This window comes from Dipodomys ordii, unplaced genomic scaffold (assembly GCF_000151885.1).
Source record: "Dipodomys ordii isolate 6190 unplaced genomic scaffold, Dord_2.0 Scaffold5, whole genome shotgun sequence".
Taxonomy (NCBI): Eukaryota; Metazoa; Chordata; class Mammalia; order Rodentia; family Heteromyidae; genus Dipodomys; species Dipodomys ordii.
In genome coordinates, this window is record NW_012267221.1 from 34,521,956 (window position 1) to 34,547,849 (window position 25,894).

General features: G+C 32.4%; 1 protein-coding gene across 2 annotated transcripts in view; it reads right to left on the minus strand.

The window, feature by feature from the left end:
* The window catches only part of Calcrl (calcitonin receptor-like), a 95,462-nt gene extending 71,025 nt beyond the window's left edge, over positions 1-24,437 (minus strand). For both annotated transcript variants that reach the window (XM_013029848.1, XM_013029839.1), the window contains exons 1-2: positions 24,204-24,437; positions 9,896-9,963 (exon numbers count right to left, since the gene is read on the minus strand). The gene's annotated coding sequence lies outside the window, so the exon portion shown is untranslated. The remainder of the gene's footprint in view (positions 1-9,895; positions 9,964-24,203) is intronic.
* Positions 24,438-25,894: the final 1,457 nt, after the last annotated feature.

Genomic DNA, 25,894 nt, shown 5'->3' on the forward strand with positions numbered 1-25,894 from the left:
GTAATCGGGTAATCTTTCAAATAAGGTTGAGCTATAGGTTGTATGTTCTCTCAGTATTAAATAAGATATAGATGTGTTATTTTCTATTTTCACACAACTTTTTTCACAGTCTAGAAAATTCCATATTTTGAAAACATCTTAGAAATTGTTGGTTCTATGGACTGGATTGTGTACCGCCATTCATATACTGAATATATAATCTCAAATGTGCCAATATTTGAAAATAGCACTTTTAAGATATAATTCAGATTCCATAAATTCAGGAACATGGGCCTTTAATCCAACATGAGCTGTAAGAAGAGCAAGAGACTGCATAGATAGGTAAACACTGCTAGGAGGAGGCCACAACGAACTGCAAAGGGAGGTGTAAGAAAAATCCAGACCTGCTAACATATTGATTATGGACTTTAACCTCCAGAATTATGAGAAAATATATTTCTCTGATCACGCTTCCTGCTTTGAGGAAGTTTGCTACTGCAGCTGTAGCCAGTGATCACCACTGGATTGGGGCAGCTTTCAGAGTTTGACTCTGAAATGAAAGCTGGAGAAAAAGGAAATCTCAAGAGAACTTTATAAATGGTATTTAAAAAATTATCTAAAACATTTCTTATTGAATGAATAGGCCATTTCATTTAATCTAAGATGAGAAAAAAGGCACATAGTTTAGTTTTAAAAAGAGCAATTACATTCACTAAAGAATTTTTTTTTCTGTAATGTAAAGCTAACTTAGAAAGTGTGAGAAAGACTTCCTAGAGGTAAAAACCCACTTCTAACGAAACCATAATGAAGATGAACATTGTAAGATTAAATCATTACATATGGCAAGTTTCAGATGCTATGATTAGTAAGGATTAGTTTTTAGAGCCATATCCTAATCTTTCTGAAAGTAGAACTGGCTCCTAGACTGACTTAATGTCTGTTTGTCCTACTAATCATTAGTACCAAGCCTTCTTAATATTAATATATTATTGTAAACATTAATATTTATAAGTATTAATATTATAAATATTAATATTAAACATTAAAACTCATTTTCATGTAGAGAGTCAATCAAATCTGTGGGTATTCCATGCATTTAAAAATCCTATCTCTTCCAGGCAGTGAATATAAGAAATTTTAGTCTTCAATATTAAAAGAATCAATTTGATTAAAAGAATTATTTAATGAACTAGTTTTGGAAGAGATAAAAGTTCTTTTATGAAGTTACATCATTATGTTCACAATTCCTGTCAAGGATTCCTATCATTTTTTTTATTCTGTTTTGATTATGTGTGTAGGAGCAGTATGGGGGTTTGAACTCAGGGCCACACAGTTACTATAGAGTAGCACTATGGAGCCATGACTCCATCTCTGATCTTCATGGGTCACTTTTAGAATCAGGTCTAGCTTCTGCCTAGAACTGCAATCCCCCTGTTCTAGTCTGTCCTTGCTGGGATCACAAGTGTAAACGATTGTGGTCAGCTTGCTTTCATGGAGACAGAGTCTTATAGACTTTTCTGCCTGGGAGTCCAACAGACTTTTCTGCCCAGGCTGACCTCTCCATTTCTCAACCTCTCAAGTAGCAAAGATTGCTGATGTGGTCCCTAATTATTAACTTCTTTCAAAGTTTAAAGATAATGAAACCAGTGAAAGGCATATTAGGCTGATAGTTATAATCATAATTCTTCCTCTAACTTGTTTTCAAAAGTACAAGGATAGAAAAAATCTACAAATTCTGAGGTAAAGATCACCCCCTAAGGGGTTGGTAATATGGTGCTGAAATGGTAGAGTCCTTGTGTAACAAACACAAGACCCTAAGTTTAAACTCTAGTGCCACAAAAAAGGGCCTTTGGCAAATTTCCTGTATTTGTCTACTGCTAACATAAATTTCAGTGAAGGAAAAATTAAGTCTATTAAAAGAACATACTGAAACCAGTTATAAATTATTTTCAATTATTGCCAGAAGGAAAATAAACATTAGATGCTCATACAACTTAATTGGGAGTCTAAAATTAATATTTAGAATTTTGAATATTTGAATTTTGTGACTATAAATCATATATGTGACATAAAAGTGATATAAAAGTTATGTTCTAAGGGAATGCTAGTATCTAGGACAGAAGATAGCTAGTCAGTTTCTCTTTCCTTGAACTGGATTATCTGAGCATAAATACAACAACAATACATTTCTAATATCATATTATCTAGTCAGTTGAATATGTCAGAATATGGAGTGTTCTGCATGAATATTAGCAAAAATAAACTGAGAGTAGGGTTTCAAGTCTTTTAAGATTTCCTCTAAACAAATGTATCTCTGAGTGCTGGTTTATTATTTCATGGATGATTTACAAGAATGTACATGTTGCCTTCTGTAGGGAGAATGTTCTATGCCAGGAAGAGATTAATCCTTGGGGATATGTAAATCAGGACCAATACCACCCATATGGCAGTAGTTGTGTTCATACTTTCCTCTCTAAAAATAAGTTTGTTAGGTAATATTGTATACTTTCTAATTGCCAGGTAACTCATTTGAAAGCCTAAGTAACTGTGAATCAAACATGGAATCCTATAACACACTTAGTATTTACATCAATTCAAATAACTTGAATACTTATCTCAAATGTAAAATTGTAAATGTTAACTTTTCCATAATTATTCCTACCATTTAAATCCAGTGAGGCTGGATTTATACTGATAATTATAACGTGATCATCAAATCGTACTAATCAATAACCCACAAATTCCTGATTTCTAGTATTAAGAAATCATAAAATGAATATATAAACAGATGTGGTGTAGAGCCTGTGAAATCTTCATGCACCTAAACCACACCAAAGCAATGGAGTTCTATATAAAATTGATATAAAATTAAAATTCACATTATAAGGTTTAGATAGATTGTAAAAGAGTAAATGTCTTTTTCTTATTTCTGTAGTAAAATTTTCCAAATGTAATTTCACCTTTAAAGTCAGAAGATCAGATAACAGACTGTAGTACAAAATGTTCTGGCTGAAAAAAATGGGTCTTTTTGAACAACCACTACAAAATATGAACCATAATATATAGTTTTGCAGATTGATTTGTCAAGCTTATTAAATCATGTTTTTGCTTTCCTTGAAGTCATAGGTCTATTTCTCATTGGGAGGAATGCTTTAGATAAAATACATTAAAATCTGTAAATATTTCTGGTGTTTTTTATTTTTATTTTGTTGAGTATCTATAACAATCTGACAGTAAAGAACATTTTGCCACCACAAGAACTTCCTGTGAAAATACAGTAAATGACTATATCTTCCTTGCAAGACACAGCCTTAGTTTCTCCAGTTTCTAGTTATTTCTCAGATACTCTAGATAGAAATTTATCCTTTTTTAATAGAAACTCAGAACTATCATATATTTTCACTTGGTGTTAATAACCAGTAGACATACCACTAAGCATATTAATAGGGCTTCAGACAGTGAACAGTAAGCTAAAGTTATCTGGCCATCCATCAATATCCTATGGCTGATACCGATCAGAACATTATCAACACTTGAGTACTCTTGGCAAGATAGAAGGGCAACGTGGGCAGAGCTGGCTTGAAGTTAAGAAGAAGTGGCAGATTTGTTACCCTGATAGATGTCATGAATTGTGTCAAAAGCAAGGGGCTACTTCCAGTAGAAGGTGTTCTTAGCACAGGTAAGACCTTGAATTCAATCTATACTAACAAAAAACAAAGAAGAGAGATTATTATTTCATTGTATGTACACTTTACCATATAAAAGAGGAAATATTTTGCCAAATTTGGTACATTCCATAAAAGATAGCTAATTTTCTTTGAAAAATATGCCTAAGGAAGTCCTGTTATTAATAGATTGTTCTCCCTTATTGTCTGTATTTTGACCGCTCATTCAAAAATTATATGGCTGCAGCTGTATGATTTTATTTCTGTGTCTTCTACTCTTTTCCATTGGTCTATGTTTCTGCTTTCATCAGTACCATGATGTATTTTTGTTACTATAACTCTGTAGTATAATTTGAAGTCCAGTATTGTATTATCTCTATCATGTCTCTAAGACAGGTTTTTGCTATATAGACAAGACTGAAGTAGAATTGTGATGTTCCCACTTTAACTCCTGATTCAGGATTATAGGTATGTTATACCACATTCAGAATAAGACTTGTAATAAGGTTTGAATCAGATCTATAAATTATATTTCTGGACTCTGATAAGACTTGCTTTTTAGATAAAATTTCTCTTCATTGCTTTATAACAATCTATCTTGAAAAAGTTTTGAAGTTTGTCATATTTTATGATAACATAAAGGATGACATGTCACATGTTTTGGAAGATATGTAATAATCTTCATTATAAAATATAAATGAACTATTTGCTAATGGTCATAGCATAAATATAATTATGACATGTGGAATTGCATAACACTAAATGCAATAGAGTTTTCATTATAATAGCACTTCATTACAATTTATTATCCTTAATAATAAATGAGAAGTCCTTTGGTATCTTCAATGTGCCTACAAAGCCACATTCATTTATTAAGAAGATGGAGAAGATATTTCCATTTACTACATGCACTATTGATTCATATTATTGTAGATCCAATGTTTCTTTGTAGTTGAGTCCAGTTTGGAAGATAACTTCAGTTTTTCTGTTAAAAAAATGTACTGTAGCTAGGCACTAGTGGCTCACACCTCTAATCCTAGCTGCTCCAGAGAATGAGATAGAAGGATAGTGGTTCAAAGCCAGCCTGGGCAGGAAAGGCCTTGAGACTCTTATCTCAAATAAACTACCCAAAAAAGCCAGAAGTGGAGCTGTGGCTCAAGTGACAGAACATTAGCCTTGAGTAATAAAACTAAGAGACAAACCCTGAGTTCAAGCCCCAGTACTGGGACAAAAAAGGGGGGGGGAGTATTGTTATGTGTGTGTGCTTTTGTGTGTGTGTGTGAGAGAGAGAGAGTTACTTGAGGAAGTTATTTTCATTGTGTTCTTGAGGAAAAAGTGCAAAGATGGATGGAATACTAGCATAAAGCAGGATTTTTCCATTTTTTTCCTAGATAACCTTTGAAAACTAATTTTGAAAGATCTCATGTCAACTCACAGCTCAATTATACAATATGCAATTATACAATATACATTTTAAATGTTTTCAGTTCTAACTGTTATATCATTCTTTTAAGTGTTCCTGGAGAAATACAAATACATGAACAGTTTAATACCTGACACTTCCATTAACAAATAAATGAATGTGCTCTTCCTAGCAGTGGGAAATTATGCTCCCCACCCTCAACAGTATATTCTGTTTTACTTCCCACTCTTGCCCTAGAAATTTATGCTGTCAAAACAGATTTTTTTATTACAAGGTTTTTCTTTTCTTGTAGCCTTCCCTCCCTCCCTCCTCTCTCTCTTTCTTTTTTAGTTTTAATAAGTTTTTTTATTGTGAAAATACTGTACAGAGGGGTTACAGTTACATGTGCAAGGTAATGAGTACATTTCTTATCAAGTATCTTTGCTTGCTTGCTTTCCTTCCCTCCCTCTCTCTCTCCTTTCCTTCCTTCCTTCCTTCCTTTCCCTCCCTTTGATCTTCATTTATTTATTTTTTTGTTTTTTCAACAATGTCTCATTATGTAGCCCCATCTGGTTTCAAAGCTATAACTCTTCTGCTTCTGCCTTTCAAGTTCTGGGATTACAGGTAGATGTCACTATACCAGACAATATTACAAGATATTTTAAATGATCCTTCAAAGAATGAGGAAACTACATGATGCATAAGAATCAAGGATTAAGGAGCCAGAAAAATAGAGAAAAGTACACCACCCGGTAAGCAGGAAGACATTTTTAAATCCCTGATGTGTTGCAATTGCTTCTATTGCTATCACACCAACTTAGCTCTCAGAAAAATCTGCAACCTGATTAAAACCTTCCATGGAACAATATGAACATTCATCAAATTTTACCTTCAAATTTTCCTGTCAAAATGACTGTCAATCAATTAGAATTTTTGTTAGAAATGAGGATGATATTGATAATAACCTTAGCAGCACTTTTGAAAGATACACTAAATCTAAGCACTAATTATATTTCTACCTATATCAACCTATTCATATAGCTACTACCAAACCTAGAAATACAAATTACAGAGTGAGTTACTGATATTACAATATTAACTTTCAAGACTTATGACCAAATTATAAAATGTATGTTAGGCACTATGATTACCAAAGTTTACCTGTGAAGAAATCAAGGGACTGCTTTAAAAATTTAATAGTTATTGGAAGTTTCAAAGGTTAATAGTTATTAAAAAGTTAATAGTTTGAAAGCAAACTGGGCAACTTGTTTGGGGAGTCTATATTCCATAGCAAAATATAAGATTGTTAGATTTTTTATTCATTTTTAGACAAAGTTTGTCCAAAATTAAAATATTAGCAATGCAATTCTGCTTTTGTTATAGTGAAATCTTAACTCAGGGTTTTTACTCAGTAGACAGGGATTACTACTGTAGCCATATCAGACCTGAAGCCATTTTACTGTGATTATTTTTCAGATAAGGTCCTATTTATTGCTGGGCTTTCCTGGACCATAACCATCCTATTTGGGCTTTCTGTTATATCAGGATGATAAGCACTCACTACCATGCCCAGCATTTTATGTTGAAAGTGAATGCTCATGAACTTTTTTGCTCAGACTGGGTAGCAACTGTGATTTTCCCAGTGTTTACTTCTGGAATAGCTGGGATGGCTAAAATAATCTACCACACCTAATGAAACATGTCCTCTAATGATATTTTTAAAAATAACTATACTACTAAAACTTTACAATAAATTAAGGAATTCTTTATAGATGCTTTTTTTATTTAGACAGAAGACAAAAACATATGGCTACAAGAACAGAAGATAGAGTATGGTATGTTTACTTTCACATGATGGAAATAAAACCTTGAGTCAAAAAATGACCAGAAAGCAGTAGAATGAGTGACCTTAGAGTTTATTTAAGACAGCCTTCTATTTATGTTTCTAGATTTAGATCAATCTCTAATTTTACAGATGTGGCAAGGCAAACTTCAGGCCATTTATGTGACATGGTAGAACGAAAGGAGTGATACAAACCAGTCCTATGTTGGTCATTATATTTCATACCCCCAGTTTCTTGTTTTCTCTGGCTCTTGTAGTGGGTAGACAGTTGGAAATCACTGACATCATGGAGAGATGTATTTTGCTGCCTAGTACTGGACCAAAACTAACCCACTCATAGGAGTACTCTTAAAAAAATACAGAACAAAACCACAAGCCAAAATTAAGTACAGACTTGAGGGGAGTTTGCAATTAAGTCAAAGTCTTTTGCCTTCTTTTTTTTATTACCTTAATGTACTTCCCACTGAGCTAACCCAAATAGATTCACTCCTGCTTCTCTAATGTATCCATGTTGTTTGGTGGGAAAACTTTCATTGTGCCCTGCTGTGAAAATCTTACCGAATCTTCAAGGAGCGGGCACTGTTCACATCATACCAAGATACTTTGAAGGACAAGTATAATTCTTCTATAGTCATAAATTAGTTCTCAGTAAATAAAGAATTTCTAGACATACACAAAAACCAAAAATTTATAACAATGCTATTTCCTTCAAAATCATACAGAAATACAGCCAAACAAACATAGTTCTAAAGTTCAAGTGAACAAACAGCAAAATGGAGCCTGCAATGACAGTTAATGTGATTGTTACATAATTTCTCAGGAAGTTAATTTCTTATCTTGGAGTTAAAGTTTCAATAAGGTTACTGAACTACAATGATAATTAGAAATAGATTCTTCTGTCATTAAAAATAATTCAGTCTAACCAATGACATTTCTCTGATTTTTTTTCTCTTTCCTAGCTCTAATTTATCTTTCCAGTTTCTCAACTTGAGAAATGACTATGTCAATAAAACAATATAAAATACTTGAAGTTAGAAGAATTAAACCATTCCAAATCACATCCTTTGTGACTGGGAACTTTAGTCATTTCGTTTCTAGGTCCAGTCTTTAGATTGGAGCAGCTTCAGTCATATCACCCAGACTTTGATCTAGAATGGACCTGATAGGAGAATGATAGCAGAATCTGCTAATTTCAGACTTAGAAACTAGAAGCTGGGGAGGAGTTAGTGAACTGTCTTGGTCTTAAATTCTGCAGCAGTGGTCAATGAGCTAAGAATAGGAACTTCTCTTCTCAACCTCAGTTCAGTGTTCCTTTTATTAGGTTAGAGTTAATCCTTGCAGGATTCAAACTAACACACTGTCAAACTGGTTCTGCGTCTCTGTTTTATTTTCCATTTCTTGAAAGATGATTTTTCTTAACTTCTATCTGACCAGAATTTAAATTAATTTACACTTTAAATTGTACTTCTTAGAATTGAAAGTTAAAGCATACAAAACAACACTAAATTTGAACAAAAGAAAAACAGTACCTATGTTCCAGGAATCCTTTGAGTTATAGCCAATAGTGAGAAAAAAAATTTAAATTGGGCCATTCACTTTTTAATCCACTTCCCTTTATCTCTTTTGAACTGCCATTATGTTTTACAAGTTGTAATTGGAAAGATACTCTAAAATATGTAGCTATCTCCCTCTTCTTGTCCACATGAAGACATGGCTAGCACATACAGTAGCTGGCTCACACTGGGTCTTCCTTAGTATATGTTCCCCGCCCCCATTATGTGTACTTCCCTAAGTGTCTTCATCAACTAAAATTGGGACTTTATAAAACTTGATCTGGCACGACATCATATAAAAGAGCTCAAGAAGAAAAGTCCAGCTGTCAGATATAAGGAGATATTTTGAGCCTCCAAATCTTGCTATTAGGAATCATGAGTCATGTGAAATGAAATGTACAAAGGAAGCTGACACATAAAAGGCCAGAACAATGATGAGTTCCTGGAGATAGGGTGCAGGACAAAGGACAATTACAGAGTGACTATTTTGAGGTCTACAGTATGACTTGGGAACTTAAATGTCATAACATAAGAAAGAACTACATCACAAACTTCTGAACTTAAGGGTAACTTAGTAGCCATTATTTTCATTAATGGTATTATAGTTTATTAGAAGGCTATACTTCTCAGTCTAAAAATCAGTTATGGTAGGAAGTTTGATACTTTGTAAGGAAGATGGTTGTAGGATGTGAAAACAACTGTATAATTTATGTATTATTTGTCATGCTACTATGATGCTAAATACACACAAGAAGACATATTTGTCTGTAATAGCAGTCTTTTTGGAAGTACCAATACCCTAAGACTACCAGCACTGAAACTGAAATGGCTTTGCCAAGCAACCTTAAAGAGTGTTTAGAGTAGTTTAAAATTTTAAAACAACTCACCTTCCATTTTCCTTTTCCCTTATCCTTTTATATTCCTGTTATGAGAAAGTTTTATCTCCATTGACAGATATCTAATAATGATTGTGAATCTGAAAATTAAATAACTCTACAGACAGAAGATATTCTATTCAAATGAATAATGTATCCCTGTTATCTTACAACATTTAACCTGATGTCTTTTCTATATGGAATTGTGATCCTGATAAGTAATATATATATATATATATATATGTGATATCTGTGGCTTATTAAATTACCAGTGTTACTAAATTTGTTCTAGCACATTCAAATAAATTTAATAAGTCCAATCATCTAGACAAAGCAACAAGAATACAGTAATAATTCTCAAGGAGATGATCTTGAAATCTGACAGTCTTTGTCCATTGCCTTTCAAGATTTCTGTCTAATTAAAAGTTAATTATAAAACATACTTTGCAGTCTTTCTCACTATTGGTAATGTGCTCTGAACACCCCTGAATGAAATGTGTTATTGGAAATGTGTGATTGGAAATCCAACATGTTACATCTATCTGGTCATGAATATGCTTTTGTAGTGTCTGCAATACCTGAAGGAATGCCCGTCCAGAGTGTTGATAGGTGGCAGCACAGGGGCTTGGTGTATCATCGTAGGTTCCTGGATGGTAAGAGAAGATTCTTGTGAACTGGGTAATATTCTTAGTAGTTGAGAGGATTGAACAGAATTGAATTTACACGTAGTATCTCTCTGTTAAAAACCATAGACATTGTATTTTATTCTTCAACTTTAGATCTGGTTATATGTATGAATAAATTGTATTTTCCAAAATCAGCTAGGAGCTGTTGAAGAAAGCTAACCACATGATACATTTTTTAAAGGCCCTGAAGAGATTCTGCTTCTAGATCGTTGCCCATCTAGGAAAAGAAAAACAAAAATGGAGTCCTACTGGGATTCACAAGTTATACAAGGCAGAAACTGAAATACATTGCCATTTAAGGTAAAGATTTTTCAGTTCCCCTCTCCAGTCACCTACAACTATGTATCAGAACAGTTGAATGAGGACAAAAGAGTCGAGTATAATTAGGCTTCATTGACAGAGACTATTAGGCTCCTCTAAGAAGCCAATAAATCAAAGTAGAGGATCCTGAAATCAAAATAAAAGAATACTGAGGTTGTCACGTAAATTGTTAGTTCCTTCCTTTCCATAACATTTATAAATCTAGGTTTTCTTAACCCAAATCATAAACATACTTTAAATAGTACATTGAATAGGAAGACAGGAGGAGTTAAACCAGACACATTTAGGTACCAACAAGTTATCCTGGAAGTAATAAAAGATGTCTTCGTAATTGGTACACTGAGGGACACAAACATGTAGAGAAGAGGTCTGCTGGTCTCTCCTCTTCAAGATTTTAGTACTGGGAAGAGATAGAATTGATGTCTGCAGGGCTTGAGCCTCTATCCTGAGGGCTGGGAGACCTCTTTGAGATTGTATTATTATGAAAAAACAACACACAAATAAATATATAAAAGTCCAATGGTTAAAAAAAGAAGGCTATGAAAGAAAATAAAGCAGGCTAAGATAGTCTAGGGAGAAGGGTATGATGATCATGGGAAATCTTTCTGAATAAGTGGAGTTGAGCATTGACCCAGATGAGGAAGTATGCTAACATTGTTCATGAGAAAGTTTGTTCCAGAAGGACTTGAATCATTCTGAGGCAGGAATAACTTGACTCACTCCCAGTATGGCTAGAGAGTTGACATGGTCAGAGTAAAGGTGATCCAGACATGATCAAAGAGGAAAACAGAGGCTAGATATGAGTTTTAACACTCCTTACACAGAAGATGATAGTAACAATTAACCAATTGCTAAACAAAGACTGGCTGTATACAAATGCACTTATCTTTCTAGGCCCCATTAAAAAATATCAAAGTACTTAGCGCAAGATAAAGAGATTACATACGTCAGATTACTTTGCCTGGGCACAACATTCGGACTTACAACTCTTCAATAGTGTCAAATTTGTGTTTGAGTAATAGCTTATTTCAATTACTTTATAACATAATTTGGAATATTTTGTTGGTCTTACCTCATAAAACATCAATTTACACTATGCCTAACAAGAACCTGAGTTGCTGTCAAGGTTTTCTATAAGTCAATAGAAATGTTTAGGTACATACTCAAAAGCACTAAGAAAGATGATTAAAACCAAGCTCTGTAATAAAATCTCTGTAAAACAAAAATTGAATTACTTTTTGAAATTAGTTTGTAAAATTTTATGCTTTGTTATATTTTAATAATTATGTTATTATCTTTATAAACTATTATATGTTATAATTAGGATTACAAACTGGTCATACTAAAGAGAAACATGTTTTTTTCTTAGTAGAAACTGTATATATTTAGAATCAGGATTTTTCTGCAGGCTCTATGTGAGGAGCAACCCTTTTATTCTCAGGCATTCAGTAAGGTCATAGTTGTCATTTATTCTGTGTAATTTGCATATTTATATATGGCATTCAGCAACTTCAAAGCTGAAGTTTATTTTGTGCATTTTTTCCATCTTGCAAGAAAATTCCCCATTTATAGAACTGACGGATGCACATTCTTAGTGTTTTCTTCATGACTTTAGAAATTCCATTTTCAACCCAGCCAAAAATGTTATGGAAAAGTCTTTCGACCATTTTGGTGGTTGGTATGTGAAAAGGGTCATCTTCTGCTATCAGCAAACTTATCAGGGTATTAATTTGGGTTATCAATGTGTTTTATATATATATATATATATATATATATTTGTTGTACTATATACCAGTATATACTAGCCACTATCTTTTCATGAAAATATCAGTATGTATAAAATCAAATTATAAAGTAAAATATATTAATATTCAATAGGAGGAACAAAAGAAATATAAAATCATATTAGAAGTCATAAAGATACTTAGATAAACTAAAAACAAAAGAACTAATTGTTGTTCCTAAAGTGATGGGACAGGAAAAAAAAATCAAAACCAACTAAATCCTGAGAACACTGAACACAAAGTGGGATTAGATGAAATATAGAATGCTATTACCTTCATAGTATTTTAATATGTAAGAAATACTTTTTCTTACAATACTAAAAGAAACTCAATCATAGTCAAGAGATTTGTAAGCTTCATAAGCTATTTAAAATCTATTTAGCTGATTTTTAAATGATACACTTGACAGGAATTATTCAGTAAGTTATTTTTATTTTTCAAAGGGAATTTTCATAGATATTTAATGAAGATTTTATATGAAGAGAAATAGAGTATGTCACAAATTATCTACATTTATGTTCATGATGAGAAATGTTACTTATATTCTCAGTTTTCAGGACAATAAAACATTCTTTCCTTTTCATGGATGATTTAGTAAAAGAGAGACAGTTGTTCTTTTAAATAATTATGAACTAAATGGCTTTACCCATAATTCCGAAACATCAAGTCACTGCTACCCAATTAGAAACAAATGTTTTAGAAGAAACGTTTTAATTCATTTTACATGTAAATTTACTGTGATTCATAATCAGGGAAATGCAAATTAAAACCACAATGAGATACTATGTTACACCCACCTAAATGGCAAAAATTAGGAAGTCTGACAGTAATACACAATACTGGAAAGAATATGGTACAATAGAAACCTCATGTAGTATTGGTGAGAACATAAATTGGTACAAGCACCACAGATTGCTGGGTTCTGAAATCCTTGTAGTAAATACATTCCCTGAAGAAACTCAGAGACACATGTGGCAGGAGATGTACAAAAAAAGCCATTTATGGATTCTATGTATCTAATAACCAATGGTAAAAAAAATCCAAATGTCCCTCAGCAAGAGAAATAATAAAATCTAATATATACATACAATGGAAAATGGACCAGTAAAAAAAAAAGCACAAGTACAAAGTTAAAAATGATGTATCACAAAAACAATAATGCTGCATAAAAGAAGCCAGTCTCCAAAAAAAAATGTTTCGTCCAATTGCACATTCATAAGAGAAATATTAAAACCAGTAGAACTTCCATGATGTGTTGCTTAGAAACACATGTACATATGGCAAAGTCATAAGGTAAGACAAGGGAATGATTTGTACAAGTTTAAGGTAATGGAAGTAATTCTGTGCTTCTATGTGAATATTTCAGGGAAGAATGTAAGTGACTAACTGGGTTCCAGACAAACAGATACTGCTTAAACTATGAATATATGTATATATAATATATACATACATATATATGTACATTTATGCCATACATAATTAATCAATCTACCTATCTGTCCGGTGGCTCACGACTGTAATCCTAGCTACTCAGGAGGCTGAGATCTGAGGATCGTGGTTCAAAGCCAGCCCGGGCAAGAAAGTCCGTGAAACTCTTATCTCCAATAAAAACCACCAGAAAACCGGAAGTGGCGCTGTAGCTCAAGTGGTAAAACACTAGCCATGAGCTGAAGAGCTGAGGGACAGCGCTCAGGCCCAGAGTTCAAACCCCATGACCGACAAAAAAAAAAAGTTAAATTTTGGAGTTTTATGGAACAAAAGGGTGAATATAATTGTGTATTCTAGAGTTATATATTTTAGATCTGTAAATCAAAACATACAAAAAATGAGCAACTATGGTTTGTACTTATAATAGTAGCTCCTCAGGAGGCTGAAATATGAAGATTGCAGCCAAATCCAGACCAGGCAGGAAAAGTCCATAGATGGTAATCGCTAATTAACCAGCAAAAAGACAGAAGTGAAGAGTGAAGCTATAGCTCAAGTGGTAGAGAGCCAGTCTTTAGCCCTTGTGCATTCATTTGAAGCCCCAGTAACCACCCCCCTGCCCCCCCACACTTACACACTGAAAATAACATGTAGTGGGGATAAGTAGAGGGATGTGGGTGGGACATGGACCTGCTTCAACACAGCACTGGTCCACTTTGAAATTTTACTTTCTTTTTCAGAACATTAAACTTAGAAATCTTATGAGATTTCACAGTTTTTGCAATATGAACAAATGATACACTTGGAATGATACAAATATAATTTATGTGCATGAATGCCATTATCTCAGATTACTTTCTTAGTGATAAGCATAGAACTTTTATATACCAATCTTGACACACCCTGTAATCAGTGTATGCATATGTGTACTTGTGTGCATTTCCATATGTCTGTTGGAGGTGCGGGGGTGTTACTTCTGACTCTAGTCAAAGTGGAAAGGGTCTGTGAAGTTGTATTATGGGTTAGTACAATGTTCTCAAGACTTTGAGATTAGAATGAATTAGATGGGGAAAATGTGCCCCTGTATCACAGAAGGAATAATTCTCAGCTGAGAATTAAAAGAGTAAGTATGGTTACATGTGTTATTAGTTACAGGTAGTACAGTGTAAAAAAAATACTTAATGTTTAGTTATTTTAAGACAATCTCTTGATATGCCTGTTCATCCTTCGATTGTAAATAAATTTGAACTTATGTGTTAGTATGATTTATCCTGACTCTTACGATATCTGAAGTTTAATAAAGAGAAAATCACTTTAAAGCAAATATTGATTGCTTCAGTGGAACGCTGTGTGTGTGCTGAACCACTTCAGACTGATTTGGTAGGTTTGCAATGAAGTATTTCATTTTATCAAACAGCCCTGGTGTTTTGAATGTGCTATGATTTATTTTTCTCTATTTCTGTGCAGTTATGGAGAAACTGTCCTAAGGGACTGCAATTTGTCAATAAGTCAGACATGACCCCTCTGCTTCTAATAAACACTTGCAGATCTCATCACAAAGAGTAATCCTTAGATTTACCCTTGGCTAGTCCTCAAACAAATGAACAGATAAAGTATTTTCATCTCATGTTTAGACTAAGCATCTGAAATACATTTTGTAAGAGATAAAAGTGGTATTCATTGGAGAACCCTTGTATCTATGGCCATGAGTCCAAAGAATCTCCCTATCCCAAATAATGTGATTGAGCACTGGGGTTTTATCTTCTAACTACTCCAGCAAATAAAATACATTTTATTGAACTGGTTTGTCTTATACATCCTCTTTTCTCTTACAATCTTCTTTATTCTTTTGGCCCCTACTCAATCCCTTTTCCTTTCCCTCCTTTCTCTTACTTTCAAATTTCATTTAACTTTGTTTCATACCAGTAACTTCACTCAGTAATAATTTCTATTAACTCTGTTCTTATTCTTATTATATCTTTCTATTTGTTAAATGAAAGTTTTCTCCTGAGTCTTTCCTATCCCTCTAGTTCACTTCTAATCTTGCTTTCCTTTCTAATGCCTTTGATGTGGAGATGAGTCTACTAACCTCCACAGACATGAAACAAAGAATCTGAACTGAGTTTCCTTAAAGGGAACAGATTTTAGGATGTATAAACTGTTGAAATTGTTTGAAAAGATCTGACTAAAAGATATGAGTAAACATGATATTTGACAAAGATATTTTTAGAAACATCTGAGATGAGGAAGTAATTAGCCATAGGAATGAAGTAAAATAAGTTTTATCAGAGATTCACTAACATGTCTGTAAGTGATACCATGAATTGCAAAATTGATTTAAGGCACTATTTTATGTCTTCTGGTCATGTCTCTGGTGGCATTGCCAATCTCCTGGAGTAGACATGCCTTATACCAAGGGATCCAGTGTACATAGACTCTAGAAGCAGTTATGAAAATTATGTTGTACCCCAAAATCTTCTATACACTGAAAGCTAAATTGCAACAACTAGTACATTTATTTGAAATTCAGAGCATATTTGGTATTAGACTGTTACAATAGACTTTCTTGAATGTACGAGTAGTATTCTTAGAGAAGGTTCCAAAGGCTATTTGTTGCCTCTGCTGAATTTAGATGAGAGGAAGTAAGTGTGTTGGCATTACTTTTCTCTGACGGAGGTTACTGGAAGTACTCATTTGTCATCTTAGGGACTGGTACTACCTTGAGAAAGCATGAAGATGCACTCAAATTTTAAGTGAAAAGTACTTGAACTGAAAATTACATTTAATTATTTTAAGTGTCCTAATCAAATTTATTAAAATTCAATATTGTCAGTTTGGTCTTTAAAAGAAAAAATTGACCCCAGATTTCTTTCTTCATTTTGTTTCCTGTTTTAAGCTCTCTGGACTAAAGAAATGGGGTTTATTTCCATGTGAATGAATGGGTAATATTCTGTTATGTGTAAAAATGGTAAAGTTAGCTCTGATTGTTAAAAAAAAACTGGAATCTAAAAGTTATGCTGTTACAACTTATAAGTTCAAACAATGTATTTTGTGAAAGTTATTTGTGAGGCTGTCAAGTCATAACTTAATTTAGTCACAGATCTATCTCCAGAGAGATAACTTACCTGTAGGTATTTATATATTGTATATGTAAATATATAGCTATAGAAAGATTTATATAACAATCATATGTCAACAGAATAGCATGTATAAACTTCCAAAATTGCCATTGACATGTTGAATTATCTTTAAATATTTACTGTTCAATATTTTCAAGCCTGATAAATTATAGATATAACATGTAATCCAATGCCTATCAAATAGATACATAATTTTTTGGACCTTAAATAGAATTTCTCTTCTACAAGTATATGCTTTCTAAAATGGTCAGTCTATTTTCTTTCCACTCCATTGTAGTTTGTTTCCTTCTACAGACTCTTCAGGGCTATTTTCCAGAAAAGGCAGTAAGTAATGCAGTAAGGCTTTTGTTAGTGGCAGCTGGCAAGTTCACCAGTTTCAACAAAAAATTCTGCCAATTTCAGCCACTGTTTGACCATTTGTGGAAAGGCTTACACATTCTGTGTTAAAATACTGAGCAAAAATCTAATTTATTTTACTCCAAAAAGTGGTTAATTACTCCTTAGGGCTTAGTGAAAACCTTAATACTAAATCTATGAAGAAGGCATCTTTACTAATTTATTTTTGGTCACAAAGATAGTGCAGGAATAAATGCTAGGTTGGTGTAAGAATGATATAGTGATAGCTAATCTTTGAATATATTATTGTATGAAACATGTCGGGTTGTAGAGTACTGCTCTAGCATCTATTATATGATATAAACAAAACCGCAGGAAGTTCATATCCAGTTTTCACTGAAGAGAAGGCATTAAAAATATTCATTCTTTCATTTAGTTATTAAGTGACTTCTCAGTGTCTATTATATACATATCTAGAATATATTTGTGAATATTTCAGGCAAAATTCCTTGTATTTATGGGACTTCTGTATTAATGGAATAGACAATTAATAATAATATGGAAAATATGTAAATCATGGTAGTTTGTTGCTTCATAGTTAACAGGAGAAAATTTTAAGATAAACTATAGCAGATTGGAAAGGCAAAAGATTTGTGGTCATACAGGGGCAAGTTGATATTTAAAAAGTCATTACTAAGACTGTCAAGATGAGGGACTGACTATTTAAAGTTAAAAGACTTGACAAAAGGAAGAAGACCTATGGGAGTCTGTAATCCAGGAATGACAGGCCTACAAATAAACAAGATTACTTTGTGTTTATACTAAGAAGCTGTATTCATGCTTATGTGATGAACAGGAAATAAAAGCAAACAGGATAATGTTAAACAACTGCTTCACTCAAATAAGTAGCTCCTGCTGATTTCTGTTAGAATCCCATATCAGTAAAGTACTATGATGCATGGAGACCTTTGTCCATGATTAAGAATGAATTTTAACCTAATTATCCAAATGGGAATAGACGAATGGTGATATGTGTCATAATAAAGTGTATTTCCTTTCTGAAATTAAAACATTATTTCTAGATAGAGAAATGTAGATCAGAATGTATGGGACCATGTTTGGGTAATTAGGAGCAAAGTGTGGTCCAAATGAAAGATTTGTATCTATTTCTTTTAAAGCACAGGCCATTTCAAGACCTTTATCATAATTAGTATTAAAGAAGACCTTCAAGGACACAGTGAGCTGGAGTCTAATATTTAGGAGTATATTAAGGACATTTTACAATGATTTATTAGACCCATAGCTTCAGAAACAACATCAAAGATTTTGAATAAGGATTCTTTCAACGTATTGGGGCTGAGGCAATTGAGTTCCTTGATGAAAAACTTGGCTTCATGTTTATTATATTTCATGTTTATTATATTTCAAGTAAATTATTACACATTGAATATTTTTATAGAATGTTAGTTTATGTCAACATTCAAATATAAACTCTGCTAATTTCAGCATAATCATCTTGAAGAAAGTGGGCTAAGTGAAATCTAGCTCATCAAACAGGGCCATAAGAATTTCATGAACAATATTGTTAATTCTTAAGACAATATTTATTAAGAATGAAGTTTTGAAAAATGTCTGACTTTATTATTTGTACAAGGAGGCCTAAAGAGAATACATAATCAAATATTTTGGTCTAGTACACTCAGATAGTATTGGAATCTATAAAATATTTCTTATAAATATTTATTTTAATTAACTTAAATAAATTATCTACCTTAATTATATATTTTATAAGAGCACATACTATTTACTGTACTCCATGTTTTCAGTTTGAAAATGAATGGAAGAAATTGTCTTTTTAGTCACAAAATTAATGTTTGTGCCTATTTAATAACATGATTCTCTTTACCAAGTCCTTATGATGCTATTTAGCCTAATTCCTATTGTTAAAGGTAAGCATGCAGGGTCCTTACGTTCAACATTTCCTAAACCATTCCACAGTAAGAGAGTGGAAAAGGAAATATGAACTTTTAACTCATGTTATTGTCTGTAACTCTATATCTGCATATATTATTAGTCTGGCACATTTACGTTATAGAAGTACCCCAAAGGAAAGAACAATCTAACAAATTCTAAATCGCTTACACTTTCATGTGCCTTGGTTAAGATCATCTGAAATGTCTTCTCTATTGTATCTCATATGACATTAACCTCTTTGAAATGATTTCCCTTTACTTAATTCATGCTGTAGAATCTTAGCACCCCTTTAACAGAAATAATCAAATGAACATATGAATTAACATATGGTTGTTTCCTGTACAGTTAAACTGTGAGGTGAACCAAAATCAGAATGCTTTCCTCCTCATCATACACAATGAGAGCAGATTTCAATGTGGTTAGAGGAAGAGCAATTGTGAAAGGCTGTATGGAATGTGGATGCAATACACGGAGAGATCCATCAAAAAGAGAGATACCAGGTAACATTCACAACTGCGAAAAACATGAATCTCTTTGAGACTGTTTGTGGAGAAAGAATTTATAGTTTCCTTTTTTCTTTTCATTGCATTCTCAATGTAGGTATTTGAAAATATTCAAAGACAAACAATAAATCATATCCAAAACCTAAATGTGTTTTTGCACAGATACTCTTTGTTTATAAATTGTACTCTGTGTGTGTGTGTGTGTGTAAAACATAAGAAAAAATGTACTATATGTAAAATGTGATGGGAAGAATTGCCTATCACAACTGATATCTCTACAAAAACAAAACATCCAAGAAAAATTTGAAACCCTAAAAATTGATTTTATTGGATCATTCTTACTATTTTAATGTTGAGCATCCACAGCTATTAGGAAACATTTTTGATAGTGAATTAAATGTACTTCCATATTTTATAACTATGCAAAATTAATATGTCCATAAATGAGCTTAATATTACTATTTTGTGTTAGAAGAGATTCAGTTTAGGTTGGATAGATCATTATCCATTCCCATGTGACTTTGTGTAGCATCAGTAATGAGGTATATAATAAGATACAATAGACACAATTGTGACAAAATAATTAGGACACAGTATTAGTAGATGTAGTTAACACAGAGTTTTGCCAGTGATGGTTTAACTTCAGACATGTATTTCCATCAGGTTTCACGTGTAATAAAGAGAAACAAAATAATTTCTGTTCATTGTATCTTTGAAAGAGATAATGTGAAGGTAGTGTTTGCATTCTATTAAAATAGTGACTAAATATTGTTTTTCAGAATGTGTGATAGGATAGTAAAGGATGATCATTTTAAGGTCTGTAGTGATTAAAAAGAATAAAAACATGATGTCAATATGAAGTGGAATAAGATACCTCTAAACTTTTGGTTCCATCCAACAATCTTAGTGAGTAGGGAGTAATGACTTCAATAGCATAAGGGTTTTGATTTATTTACTTACTTTGGATTATATGTGCTTGAACTGGGTTGGTATTTTTGTTTTCTAAGAGGAGTATGTAATACTCTCACCTTTGATGAAATTTATGGAAGGATAAAAGATAATTTTGTTCACATTTTATGAACTCAGATGTATTGTTTTGACCATTTTTGCAAATAATATATTAGTGTTTTGTTTTTGCTTTATACTTTCTGATAATGCAAGAAAACTGAAAAAAATGAAAGAAATATGTTATAAAAATATTCGTAATTTTGTGTCTGATAATAATTATAGGAAACATAGACCTTTGACTTAGTCCCCAGCTATTAAGACTATGACTTTGTATCCTTAATAATTAGGTACATTACTTTTCTCCTTTTTTTGGTAAAAATATCTTACTACTTATTAAACTAAAATGTAAATGGATTTGATTTTAACATTGCTCAAATATACAAGTATGTTTAGTTGACTTAAATAGCAGAACAAAAATTATTATAGTCTCAGTTAAATATGAAAAAAATACCATCCATACTGAGGACTTTTTATTTAAATTAAAATTACAATAGAATATAAAAAAGTATATTTCCTACTTGTTGATGTAACTCTCAGATAGATATGTGATATGCTCTCCATATCTACATGAGCTTTCATCCTTAATGGTTTTGATTTCATGTTAATATTCCAAATTTTTCTATTAGTTATAATCTACCTGTTATTTCTTCAGGATTTTTTGCTATATATCTTCAAAATTGTATACTAATTAAAGGTAGATGAAGTTAAGGTGTAAAAATTATCCAGATACTTTGAGTTGCATAATCGATATTAATGGCTAATAATGAAATTAATGGCTAATAATGAAAGAATTTGGGTAGGAATGGATTTGGTGTGAGTAAGAAGGTTAGGGCTGGGAGGCCTGGTTGGAATGAAGGACTCGCCCCGTATTTCATATAAATTTATGCTTCTGAAAAATCATGAACCTTTATGGTTCACCCAAGGACTTCAAAACCAGACACACCTTCAGTGTGTGTTCTAGAATTCTGACTAAGAACTAAGTTGTACCACACAATTAGAGAGATACAATGTAGTTCATCGGTCAAAAGCTTTTCTGAATCCCAAACAATGATAAGGAATAAAGCTAAAAACCTATTTGAATTCATTTTTATTCTAAGTTGACATCATAGTGACTATATCTGTAAAAACAATTATTTATCCAAGATCCATTCACTCATATGTAAAAGGTGAAATATGTTTGTTTAGAAAATACCAATTTTGATCCTTTAAAATTTATTGAGTGAATTTTCCTACAGTCTAAAAACAATCCCCAAAGATGGTTACCATCACAATTTAAACCTAGAGTTAGAAATTAATACAAAATAGTTTTAATGATGCCAAATATTGCCTGTTAGAAACGTATAGTAATATTACATTCAGTTAGCTTTATGTTTATTATTTTTCTACATTAAAATGAAGCATATAAAATAATATAGCTCTATTAGTATTGTTAAAAGTTTTACTGAATTTATATTATGCATGAAAGTAATAATATAGCATATATAACTGAGTATAAAGATCTTCTTTAATATGGTCACTGTTCATACCATTTTAATATAGTTTAAGAATTATCAATGAATAAATCACATAAACCCAAGTCACTGTTTTGTGAAACAAAACAAGTTGTGAAAGCATAGACTCAGTTACAATTTATTTCATTTTTCTGTTTTCCCAACTTTTTTCAAAATGAGTAAAATTTTGTATATTATAAAATCTTAATATTTTAATTAACAGAAAAATATTTGCTGTGAGCTACGTTGTAGAAGGCAAAACAAAATAATGGCCCAAAATATATCTCTTTAAAAATAGAATGTCCAGGTAAAACACATCTCAGCTTACATTCACCGTTCATGCAATTTATTCATTCTATGTTTTATTCTATACTTTTAGAAATGGTTTTAAGAGTCTATGCAATAAGCTCTTAATGTTATAATGAGCACCCATAAAAATTAACTTTAATTCAGTAAGCATGCTTTGATATTCTGATATTTAAATTTTTAACTATTAAAATAGTTATAATACAAATCTCTTATTTCAAACCTCCAGTTTATACTGGAAGTGGAAAGTTTATAAACCATGCTATTAATAGACACGGATATTTAAATGATACAAGAGAATCATGTGTTGAGAGTTAGTAATTAAATAAAGATTAGAAAATATGGGGCCTTATTCAATATAAAATATATTGATATATGATACTTCATTTTAAGGAAATAACCTGATTAAAAATAATGCTGTTTTAACTTCTGTAAACTAACTCATGGCATTGGATAATTGTCTGTGTTGTTTTCACTTCCTTCTCTAATTACCTGTGACCACAAAGCCATATTTTAAAAGCACATTTGCCAGTTCTACACATAAGAAGCAACTCAGTAGTAGAATGGAGGATCAAAGAGAGAAATCAGCTATGATACTTTTAAAGAATCATAAATGTAAATTTTAAGTAAGGTTTCCACTAGGTCAAGAAATGTGTGAGAACACTGAGCCATAAATTACTCAGGAATTAGTTACTCAGGATGAGTTTGAAGTCTACAGTTAGTGTGGCAGACAATGGTTGATTAAGCTCAGGATTAACCATTAAAGGAGACATTGCAGAGCATAATTTCATATGTGCAAGAAAACGTATTAATAATCCACAAATTTAAATGCGAATTGGACATGCTATTTTTAGCACCTATTTCTGATATATCTATACCAAAAACTATTATTAGACATTAGTTTTTTTAATTGTCAAGAACAATCTGAGCTGTTGAAAGGAGCATGAATAGATGCTTCATCACAACTCCTCTGTATGTTTTATCCTGGAAACTCTTACATTTAATACATAATTTTACTTCTGTTTCACAACCTAGTCCACACTTTCAGGAAAGCTCAGTTGCACTTCTTTATCCATAGATAGCTCTTAATTATATCTCCATTCCCTAGTCCCCTCAAAAAGAAGTTTGCAAAGGGATATTGGTCAAGTTGAAGTAACAAATTCTCTTGACTTGAAAGAGTTATGAATCTTAAGAAATAATATAGAAATCTCTACATTTTCTTAACTCTGTTTTTATGTTTTCTTTGTAACACACTCTATGATTCAAATGCAATGCAAACATTTCAGGTTTAGGGGGGAAGGTATATAAATACAGCTAGCGACAACAAACAATGAAAATTCCATTAGTTCAATAATTATATATATACATATATACATATATATTTGTAACTAGACGTGGAAAGTAGATAGAAGGCAAATGAAATAAATCCAAATTGATTACTGCTTTTTTAACTGTGTATTGTGTTTAACCAGATAGTGAAGCATGATACCCCCAGAAGTAGATTTTATCACTTTCTTAAAATACTAAGAATAGAGTTTAAAGACCCTTCCTGGGGACAGGCGAGGGAAGGAGAACCGAGGAACGTTTTCCAATTGTCAAGCTCAAGCTTAGTTAACAGTAGAGCTAATTTTAAAAGCATGTTCCGTGATTAGGGCATTTGTTCTGAAATTTATCTTTTAATTCATTTAGTTGTTTTTTTTTTAAAAAAATGTTTAACCTCACTGCAAGTATGCTACATAGTAGTAATAGATTTTATTTGCACTTTCGGGTAACATGTAGTAGTTTCCCTAACATGTGGAATGCTGTTTATCATTTGTTCAATGCCACTTTACTAAACTCTTGTTAGAAATACTGTCAAACAACATGAAAGACACTTCTCGAATAAATCTCTTTCTTTTGAATAATGCACTTACCCAGCACAGCTCCTAAGAAAATTCCTGATGAAAGAGACAGGATGGAATTTGACTTTCTGAGATTCCGCAGACAGATTTATCCCCAGGCAAGGTGGAGAAGAGGCAAAGCCTTGCAATGTGATCCTGCCAGCAGAGTGAACTCCAGTCAAGCAGAGCTTGAAGGTCCCAAAGCAGGAGGTGACACTCTCTGCTGGAGACAAAGGTTGTTCTGGGTAGATTGGAAGTGTTGTCAGATTGTAAGTGATCAGCAGCAGAAGGGAAACATCAGGGCTTCCTGTTACATCACTGACCCCGCCTGCAGTTAGTGTTAGGTTACTTTCTTTCTCAAATAGCATACCCCAGGAAAGCAGCAGCACTCCCTTCTTATTCTGAAACAAGAGCAAGAAGCAGCCTGAACAGACAGAGATCATTTGCTGTATGAATACATTGTTAGCAGCAAAAGCTGGCTGGCTTTCACCTTAACTTAGTTCTGTTGGAACTTGCCAGAGCTGCTTGTGATTTAAAGGAAATCTGAATATAAAACAATCAAATGAGTTGTGTGTGGGTGTGTGAGGGGGGTTGAATTAGAGTTTACAAAGCATCCAGAAGACAAACAAAACAAACAAAAAAAAAAGCTAACATTTTTTCTTCATAAATGAGCATGGAAAAAACATCATTCAATTTATTCCTGTGATCTGACTCATTAATTTGAAACTGTGATAAGCATTCGTACTCCAATCAATTTTACACAATTGCACCAGGAAACTCTATCTCCTAGACTTTAAATGTTTTTTTTAATCCATGTTCACAAATTAAGTATATGTCTATGTATCATAAAAACAATGCAAGCATGCATAGAGCATATTATTTCCATTGCTAAGCATTTAATATTTATTAAAAAATGACCAGCCCAGAAGAACTTATTTTAAGTTATTACATTTATCTCATATTTTATGAAATTATGTCACTGTAATATGACAATGTTTGTTTTAGAATAACTTTAAAATGTGGATATTTTATAACATGTTATAAAATAAGGTATGTGATATCATTTTTTTATTTTATCTCAAAATATAATTGTATCTTGAATATATTTTATGAATCATTTAATGTGGAAAAAGTTCTAAAGTTGAAATACATTTAACAGTTTTTATATGTGGTACAGTGCAACGTACATTGACAATTACAACTCTTGAAACCATAGCAACACCGAAACTCATTTCATGTGGGCAATAGCTTCTTTCATGTATAAACTAGAAAACATATGTAAAATTGTACGTAAAAACCAAAATGCATTCCATAGCATTTAGAGATCGTGAGGATGGTATAGTGGTCATTCAAAGATTACTGAATTCAGATCAGAGACAGAGAATTCCTGAGGTTGAAAAGCCTATGTTTCTGGTAGACTAACAAAAGGCCACATAAGTTAAAGAACCTCATGTTTTTGAAACAATGTGATATTGGGGAGATGGGAAATTACGAGTTAAATTGTCAAGGTAGAGAAAAAGAATTGTTGAGCTGTGCTTTTTTTTAACCTGTTTTTTTTTAATTCCATCTATGAAAGAAAAAGCAACATTATACATTATTATTTACAATTATTGACAAATGATGACTTCTCAGTCTGGAAGCCATGGTGATATTCCTAGTCGCAAGCATTGTTGGATTCTGATCTGGAATTAGTACTGTTTCAAGAACCCACTAAGGAAGAAATA